General features: G+C 36.1%; 1 pseudogene; it reads left to right on the forward strand.

Moving 5' to 3' along the window:
* Positions 1-519: 519 nt before the first annotated feature.
* Positions 520-9,565, forward strand: LOC120219166 (annotated as a pseudogene).
* The last annotated feature ends 998 nt before the right edge of the window (positions 9,566-10,563 follow it).

The raw sequence follows: 10,563 nt of genomic DNA on the forward strand, positions 1-10,563 counted from the left end.
TAATTTAAGACAGTTTTTAATCTAAAATGTTTTCTCATTCAACCTAAATAATTAAATAAATTTGTAACATTTTCGGTTGCAACCGAAAAGTTACGTTGAGAGAGATTTAGGATTTACAATTGAAAATGTTACGAATAATGCATTATTTTTAGCTGCAATCGAAAATGTTATCTTGTCCAACCTAAAAGAAATATGCTATTGATAAAGTTTTCGATTAAATCCAATTCTTGTCACTTTTAATCTTATATTAACAAGTTATATTTTAGAATTTCGGTTTAGACACAAACCGAACCTTACAAGTACATCGTGGAAGCTAACATACGCATGATATAGAACGGCAGTCGCATTTAGTTTAACTCATAAGTCAACTCCAATACGTGAGGACAAACATATAAAATTCCATAGACGAAAATATATTTTTAATAAAAAAAATACATAAAAAATCTAAAATATATATTAATTTTAAATTTTCAAAGAACAACTTCCCGCTTTCTGTCCATCCGTGTTTAGCATCAACTTATGCGCATAAGTGGACTCAAACGGAGAACTTTTCAAGAGATTGCAAAATGGCATCCCTTAATCAACGATTACAATACAAGGTAATACAATTGGTTTAAGGACACTTTCCATTTCTCGTTCATTCATATGTTTCTTCCTTAGTTTCTTAATTCCTTCGAGTTCGGCTCAGGAATCCGATCGAGTAATCGGTCTTCCTAACCAACCGAAGTCGCCGTCGATTTCTCAGTTCTCGGGGTATGTCACGGTAAATCAAGAGCATGGAAGGGCACTTTTTTACTGGTTTTTTGAAGCTCAATCAGAGCCATCTCAGAAACCTCTCCTGCTATGGCTTAATGGAGGTTATATGCAAACCATACAATTTTGAGTAAGCTACATATTTAGTCACCTAACTATTACTTTGATTCTGTTTTGGTCAACCAATTATTTTTTTCAAAATCATACCTAACGTTACGTGTTGATTATGTTTTGGTCATCCTCCGTTAAAAAAACAAAAAGAACTACTAACATGAAATTTTGAAATTACCTCATGGTAATATGTCAGCATCATCGTTAATATTTTAACGGCGGGTGACCGAAATATAATCAAAACTAACATTAGGTATGATTTTGAAAAAAGAATAATTGAGTGTTCAAAACTGAACCAAAATGATAATTCGATGACTAAATACGTAGTTTATCCTGCAATTTTATTACAAGTAGGCTGTGATTAGGTCTTTGTGATGACTCTATGTATTGATTTCTATATGTGGTGGATGTTAAAGGACCTGGCTGTTCTTCAATAGCTTATGGTGCAGCCTCGGAGTTGGATCCATTAAAAGTTGGTAAAAATGGTGCTGATCTTCAGTTCAACGAGTTTGCTTGGAATCAAGGTTTCATCATCTCTTTCTCCACTTTGCAGTTTAATTATATGATAAACTACGCATTTAGTCATTCAACCATCACTCTGGTTTTGTTTTGGTCACTTGACTATTTTTTTCCTCAAAATCATACCTAATGTTACGTTTTGGTCTCCTTCATTAAAAAATAAACAGAACTACTGATGTAGTAATTTTTTAAATATTTTCCAACGATGATGTAGAATTATCTTATGATGACACATCAATACCACTGTTAGTTTTTAACGACGGGTGACCAAAATAGAACAAAAAAACGTAACTTTAGCTATGATTTTGAATAAAAGAAAATAGTTTGATGAGCAAAACGAAACTAAAGTGATAGATGGATGGCTATGATGATCGTTCTTACGCATCGTCCAGTACAACGGTTACACCGTTAACGAATGATGTTGTTTCCACGCAGAGGCCAATCTGCTGTTCGTTGAATCTCTGGTTGGAGTTGGATTCTCTTACACCAATACATCCTCGGATCTCACAAAATTGGAGGATGCCTTTGTTGGTAATTCGTTGCTTGTGGTACAAGTAGTCTTTGGTTTTAGATATGATCTGAGCAGCAAAGTAACTTGATTTCTTCATCTTAGCTGAGGATGCCTATAATTTCTTGGTGAGCTGGCTTCAACGATATCCACGGTTCAAAACTCGCGATTTCTTCATGACAGGCGAGAGTTACGCAGGTAATATCCAACTCGATTCGATTTTGGAAAAGTATCCTCTGTCCGAAACTCGACTTGAACTGAATTGAGGAAAACTCCACATGACTTGAAACTTGATTTGTTTCCTGAGATAACACCCGTACTCGTATTTTGACCCGACCTGATGTAAATATATATAATTTTTATTTTTATTCAACTAAATAAGGATCTAATTGAAAAATAGAGAAAGAGGGGGATATTTTTATAATCATTCCTAAATATATAAAGGCTAATTACACTATTATCTCAAGTTAGGTCGAATAGAGTCTTTTCATCTTAAATCTGAATCTGACCCGACCTCATCCTTTAAAAAGTTTGATCCAACTAGGGGCGGAGCTCTCTTGGGACCCAAAGGGGGCCCGTCCCCTGTAAAATAAATTTATGTTCGATAGATTTTGATCAAATAGTAGTTTAGTTCATGTAAAAATAAATATTCAAATTAAAGAATATAATAATTTATTAAATATTTAATTAAGTAGGGGTTGAAATAAAGAATGATAATCCAATGTTCTCAAATTTTTGGTCTAATAACAATTTAGGTCATTCTAAGTTTAAATATTAGAAAAATTAGATATTGTCTTATGAATTTTAAGTTTAATTACCTAATAAATCATTGTATTTTTCTTAGAAAGTTCAATATTTTGGCCCCTGCCAGTATCTAATCCTAACGTCGTCCCTGAATCCAACCTAAATCCAAATTAAAAAAAAACAAATCTGACCCTATAAAATCATATCAGGTTGAATCAAAACTCATACCGATAGATAGTACATACCGTTTCAGCCTTAAACCCATACCGAATAATCTGAATTTTATCTCGTCCAAATTTTCGAAGCGTGTCATTATATGGTCACACCTCTTATTACGAATAGACATGGGTCAAGACAGGTCGAGTTTTATTTAAATTTTCATGTGTTGCAGGGCATTATGTGCCTCAGCTAGCAGAGCTTGTGTACGATAGGAACAACGACACAAGCCGATACCCATTCATCAACCTCAAAGGCTTTATGGTAAAGCACTGAATCAACATGATGCCAATTCATGCTATATGAATTATTAAAATACCATAAACTCACACTATATTGATACATTTTGCAGGTAGGAAATCCATTGACCGATGACAACTATGACTACACCGGCATCATGGACTACGCTTGGAGCCACTCCGTCATACCAGATGACCTCTACCGTCAAACCAAACAAGTCTGTGATTTCAAGGCTTCATCCTTGTCCACCCAATGCAATGATGTCGTTAACCGAGTCTTCGAAAAATATTCCGAGATCGATATTAATAATATCTATGCCCCCAAATGCCTTCTTAACGCATCATCAGAAACATCCAGTAAGGTGACCATCTATCTATCTATTTATCTATCTTTAAGAAGCATGAACACGGACATGTAATACGGAAGTGTTCGTGCTTTAAGTGCCTATCTATGTAGCATGAATGAAAAGATGATGCTAAAAGGAGTAGCCACGCCATTTTGCAGATAGAAAACCATGGGTTGAAGAGAGTGAGGATCTTTGCAGAAGGTTATGATCCATGTTATTCTGAATATGCAGAAATGTATTTCAACAGGCCAGATGTTCAACAATCTATTCATGCAAACACCAGAGGGGGGAAATGGGTGAGCTGCAAGTATCATAAATTAATAGTTTTATTTATTGTAATTTGTTAGAAAATAAGGTAAATTATAAATTTGGTAACTGAGTTTTACTCTCTCCTATTTCACTCATTTTATTTTAAATCTTTTCAATTTCCTCATTAAACTTAATACATTGGTTCTTTTTCACTCAATGGTTTTTTCACTAACGACGTCATAATGTGCTTTTATATATATGCAAAATGGCGCCGTTTTGGTGAAAATTTTGTTTTTCTAAAATGACTTCGTTTTAAAGCCGTTCAATATTTAACGGCAAAGTGACTAAAATGAATTTTCTCTGCTTCACAGAGATTGTTGAAAAGTCAAGACAAGTGGCCAAAATTGGTGGCCTAATTTTCCACCGAAAGGTGATTTGAAAATTAGAAATAATAATTCACCTAAAATGTTGAAAAAAAATGGAATGGAAAAATTAATTTTAGTCATTAGACTTTAGGGTATTTACAAGATTAGTCCTTAAGCTTTAACTATAAATACCCTAGCTCATTTAGCTTCAAAAGCATCCCAAAACATTCTAGCTTTCTTCCAATACTAGAGAGATTTTAGAGAGTTTCTTGAGAGTTGTTTTCTCCTTTTTTATCTAGAGAGAATTATCATTGTTTTCTCCTTGGTAAATCGAGAGATGTTGTAATTCCTATTTTCTCATAGTGAAATTATTCTACCGTTGCCCGTGGTTTTTACCCTAATTTTTTAGGGGTTTTCCACGTAAATTTTGTGTCTCTTTTATCTTCATTTTTATTTTCTCAAATTATTAGTTGCGATTTTGCTATATTTGATAGCCGTCTTCCGCATGAATTGGTATCAGAGCTAGATTAGAGTGTGTAATATCTGCTTATTGTCTTTGTGGTTGCCACCAAAAGGTGGATCCTCCAACATAAGAAAATAAGAAGTTATTACCCATTCTTTGAAGGTTCCAGAGAACTATTCACGATAGTGAAATAGTGGGAGCTATCCGTAGAAGAAGCTATGACAACGAAATTTGATATTGAAAAATTCAATGGGAGAAATTTCTCATTGTGGAAATTGAAGATGAAGGTCATCCTGAGGAAAGACGGATGTCTAGCAGCTATCAGTGAAAGGTCGGTAGATTTTACAGATGACAATAAATGGATCGAAATGGACGGGAATGCTATGACAAACTTTCATCTAGCATTAGCTGATGAAGTATTGTCAAGCATCGAGGAAAATAAGACAGCTAAGGAGGTATGAGATCATCTCACCAAACTGTATGAGGCCACATCGTTGCACAATAAAATTTCCTTAAGAGAAAATTGTACACTCTCCATATGCCAGAATCTACTTCAGTGACGGAGCACTTAAATACACTGAACACTTTATTTTCTCAACTTACATCCTTAAGCTGTAAAATAGGAGAACAAGAACGTGCTGAACTTCTACTTCAAAGTCTACCAGATTCATATGATCAACTCATCATCAACTTGACAAACAGTAATGTCACCAGTCTAGTCTTCGATGACGTTGCAGCTGCTGTTATACAAGAAGAAAATCGGCGCAAGAACAAGGAAGACAGACAAGTAAATCTGCAACAAGCAGAAGTATTGACAACGATGAGAGGGAGATCAACAGAACGTGGCCAAAAGCAGCAGTCATAAACATGGTAGATCGAAGTCGAGGAGCAAGAAGAATTTAAAGTGCTACCACTGTGGAAAGAAGGGTCACTTGAAGAAGGATTGTTGGAGTCTAAATAAAAACTCCAATCCACAAGGCAATACCGCAAACACTTCAGATGATGGAGATGCTCTATGCTGTGAAACGTCAACCACCGTGGAAGGCAGAAAAAGATTTACATATATATGGCTCATTGATTCGGGAGCGACATATCACATGACCTCAAGAAGAGAATGGTTCTATCATTATGAACCTGTCTTAGGAGGATCTGTGTATAGTTGTAATGATCATGCCTTAGAGATCGTTGGTGTGAGAACCATCAAATTGAAGATGTATAATGGAACAATTAAAGTTGTTCGAGATGTGCGGCACGTGAAAGGTCTGAAGAAATATTTATTATCCTATGGATTGTTGGATAATAATGCTAGCAAGATTGAAACACGGAAAGGAAATCATGAAGGTGTTCCGTGGAGCGATTGTGGTGCTGAAAGGTGAAAAGATAGCTGCAAACTTGTACATGCTGAAGGGAAAGACATTGTTAGAAGTAGAAGCCTCTGTTGTCTCATGTAGTTCAGATTCTGCAATGCTATGGCATAAGAAACTTGGACACATGTCAGAACAAGGAATAAAAGTCCTTGTGGAGCAAAAGCTACTTCCAGGCTTAACAAAGGTATCACTTACTTTGTGTGAGCATTGCATAACAAGTAAGCAACACCGGTTGAAATTCAACACATCAAATTCTAGAGGCAAAAGTGTTCTAGAATTGGTTCACTCTGACGTATGGCAAGCACCAGTAACATCCCTAGGTGGAGCAAAATACTTTGTCTCATTTATTGATGACTACTCCAAGAGATGTTGGGTGCACCCTATTAAGAAGAAGTCAGACGTGTTTTCAATTTTCAAAAACTTCAAAGCGCGGGTGGAACTTGATTCTGGAAATAAGATCAAGTGTTTTAAAACAGATAATGGAGGAGAATACACAAGCGAATAATTTGATGACTTTTGCAAGAAAGAAGGCATCAAAAGATAGTTCACAGTGGCGAACACTCCTCAACAAAATGGAGTGGCAGAGTGGATGAACAGAACCTTGTTAGAAAGAACAAGAGCAATGTTGAGGGACGCACGCCTAGAAAAATCATTCTGGGCAGAAGCAGTCAATACCGCCTGTTATTTGGTGAATCGAGCTCCATCAACTGCAATAGAGCTGAAGACACCAATGGAGATGTGAATTGGTAAACCAGTTGATTATTCAAACCTCCATGTATTTGGAAGTATTGTGTACGTGATGTACAACGCCCAAGAAATTTCAAAGCTGGATCCAAAATCCAGGAAATGCAAATTCTTGGGGTATGCTGATGGAGTAAAGGGGTATTGCTTGTGGGATCCCACTGCCCGCAAAGTGATCATTAGCAGGGATGTTATCTTTGTAGAGGATAAACTACAAAGAAAAGAAGACGATGATAGCGCTGCAAAGTCAGAGACTACTCAGATACATGTGGAAAAAGAGTTTGAAGAAAGAGATTCTTCTAAAGCAGAACCAGCACATGATGAACAAGAACCAGAGATTTCTGAAGCTCCAACAACTCGTCAATCAGATCGTGTGAGAAGACGTCCCAATTGGCACTCAGATTATGTTATAGAAGGTAATATTGCATGCTGCCTTTTAACAGAGGACGATAAGCCATCAACATACCATGAGGCAATAAACAGCTCAAATGCTTCACTGTGGATGATGGCGATGCAAGAAGAAATCGAAGCCCTTCATAAAAATAATACATGGGACCTTGTGCCACTACCACAAGTAAGGAAGCCAATTGGTAATAAATGGGTTTTCAAAATCAAGAGAAATGGTGACGATCAAGTGGAGAGGTATCGTGCAAGACTGGTGGTCAAAGGATATGCTCAGAAAGAAGGTATTGATTTCATGAAATTTTTTCTCCTGTGGTTCGACTAACAACAGTTCGAGTAGTCTTGCAATGTGTGCTACATTGAATTTACATTTGGAACAGCTAGATGTTAAAACAACTTTTCTTCATGGAAATCTTGAAGAAGAGATTTATATGCTCCAGCCTAAAGGTTTTGAAGATGAGAAAAGAAGAACTTGGTTTGCGGTTGAACAATCTCTGTACGGTCTAAAGCAGGCGCCGAGGTGTTGGTATAAGAGATTTGATTCCTTCATTATGTGCCTTGGATACAACAGACTTAATACAGACCCTTGTGCTTATTTCAAGAGGTCTGGTGAAAACGATTTTGTTATATTGCTGTTGTATGTGTGACATGTTGGTTGCAGACCCAACAAAGATCATATTGAAGAATTGAAGGCACAATTGGCTAGGGACACAAGCAGTGGGAGTGGTTAGTCGTACATGGCGAATCCAGGCAAAGAGCATTGGAATATTGTAAAGAGGATCCTAAGATACATCAAAGGGACCTCAAATGTGCATTATGTTACGGAGGATCAAACTTATTAATCAATGGGTATGTAATTCTGACTATGCAGGGGATTTGGATAAAAGCAAATCTACTACAATATATGTGTTCAAGTTGCTGGTGGAGCTGTAAGCTGGGTTTCAAATTGTAGTCAATTGTGGCTACGTCCACACAGAGGCAGAATATGTAGCAGCTACACAAGCCAGTAAAGAAGCAATTTGGTTGAAGATGTTGTTGTAAGGAGCTCGGGCACAATCAAGAGTATGTCTCTCTATTTTGGTGACAGTCAAAGCGCCTTGCATCTAGCAAGGAATCCATCATTTCATTCAAGGACAAGCACATACAAGTTCAGTACCATTTCATTCGTGAAAGGTGGAAGAAGGGACAGTAGATATGCGAAGATTCATACCAAAGACAACATAGCAGATTTCATGACAAAGGCGATCAATGCTAATAAATTTACCTGGTGTCGATTCTCCTGTGGCCTGTCAGAGACTAAGCAACATGATGGTACAAGGTAGAAAGAATGGTGTGAAGATATGATTGTTCCAATCAAATCTTCAAGTGGAGATTGTTGAAAAGTCAAGACAAGTGGCCAAAATTGGTGGCCTATTTTCCACCGAAAGGTGATTTGAAAATTAGAAATAATTCACCTAAATGTTGAAAAAAATGGAATGGAAAATTAATTTTAGTCATTAGACTTAGGGTATTTACAGATTAGTCCTTAAGCTTTAACTATAAATACCCTAGCTCATTAGCTTCAAACCATCCCAAAGCATTCTAGCTTTCTTCCAATACTAGAGAGATTTTAGAGAGTTTCTTGAGAGTTGTTTTCCTCCTTTTTATCTAGAGAATTATCATTGTTTTCTCCTTGGTAGATCGAGAGAGGTTGTAATTCCTATTTTCTCATAGTGAAATTCTTCTACCGTTGCCCGTGGTTTTTACCCTAATTTTTTAGGGGTTTTCCACGTAAATTTTGTGTCTCTTTTATCTTCATTTTTATTTTCTCAAATTATCAGTTGCGATTTTACTCTATCTGATAGCCGTCTTCCGCAAGAGAGATTCCATCTTGAATACATATAATATGTCAGTTTTTTCTGTACTGCCTACCTACAAGAAGCTCATCAATCAAAACTGAAGATATGGATATATAGGTAGAGATCATTTCTCGTACTTCATTATCATAGTTAAATTTAAGACCAAAATAACTTGGTACAAAACGAGATATTAACACTGATGAGAACAAATAAACGAATAAATAAACAAGGATCATGGTTGATTGTTCTGAACAGTGGGGACATGGATGGAAGAATACAGTGATAAGCACTAGATACTGCGTTGAATCTCTTGGACTGCCACTCAAATCACCCTGGCTTTCTTGGATCCATAACCAACAGGTTCCTACTTTATTTGCTGCAACTTTACTGAGTCTCTCGAGTATTAAAAATTCTAAAATGATTATTCGATTATTCATATGTTCCGAACCTTTTATTTTCCATTAAAATCGTCTGAGCTGGACGTTAACATATTGACTGAGATATGATAGTTTAGCCTTTTATTGTTTTCTGTGAAAATAAGCTGCTGGAAATTTACAGGTGGGAGGGAGGATGGGAATACGAGGGGCTGACAATGGTGACAGTGAGAGGGGCTGGTCATTTGGTGCCTCTAAACAAACCCAGTGAGGCTCTTGCCCTCATCCATTCTTTCTTGTCCGATGAACCATTGCCCAGTCACAGATAGATGATAATACAGATTGTGCTCGAGATTTTAAATTAATAAATGAAAAAGGATGTGATGAGATGAGAATGTAACATATTAATGTGTTGGAGAATGTATGCATGTATGTGTGTATTGCCAATTCCCTTTGGGTTAGAATAAGATGCTTTTTACTCAGTTTATCTAGAGGGTAATCCCATCGACTGGATTGTTTGTTTAATCTTATTTTAGTGTTCGACTAGTCCATCCTAAGTAGAACCTGTAGTATTTTATAGATAGATTAAACGTTTGTTTGAATTTTAATTTTTATAATTAATTTTTGCGATCGTTTACTTCACACACACACACATACACACATACACACATACATACATACATACATATAATTGTCTATTAATTCTACATTTTTAAAATTGGTTTTTGTTCCAGAGATAAAAGAAGATAAGGTTGAGTTTATTAAAGTAGTGATATTAACCGTGCACGGTTGTTGTATACCGAAATATAAACGTCTAATATTTTCAAGTATCAAGGAGAAGATAAATCTGTCCTAAGGAAACTGTATATATAAATTTAAACAGATTCTACTAATAGTTTAATTCTGTTGTAAATTATCTTATACCCGGTCAAAACCCTATTATCATATCCTCCACAAGAGTTCCATTGAAGCCTTTGGAAGATCCTTTGCTCAGGACCTTGAAACCTCTGAAAACTCTATCCCTCGGATCTCTCTTGAAGCCTTCAAAAGCTCCATATCATTTGGACGAGTTTCTATTTCATATCAATATTTTGGTACATCAATATTATTTACACTTAAATAGTTATTGAATTATTGCTGCATTATATCTAACAATTTATTCACCAAATATTCTTTGATGTACATGCCAACCTTATACTAAATTTATAATTAAATACACCAAAGGGGTTGGTTCAAGTGGTAAGCAGCTTGATATTGTTTAAGTAAAGTCTCATATTCTAGTCATTGTATATGCAAAAAATCTCCGCTGAGAGACTCACCCACCAAA

Source organism: Hibiscus syriacus, unplaced genomic scaffold, assembly GCF_006381635.1.
Source record: "Hibiscus syriacus cultivar Baekdansim isolate YM2019G1 unplaced genomic scaffold, ASM638163v2 tig00000778_pilon, whole genome shotgun sequence".
In the NCBI taxonomy this organism is placed as follows: Eukaryota; Viridiplantae; Streptophyta; class Magnoliopsida; order Malvales; family Malvaceae; genus Hibiscus; species Hibiscus syriacus.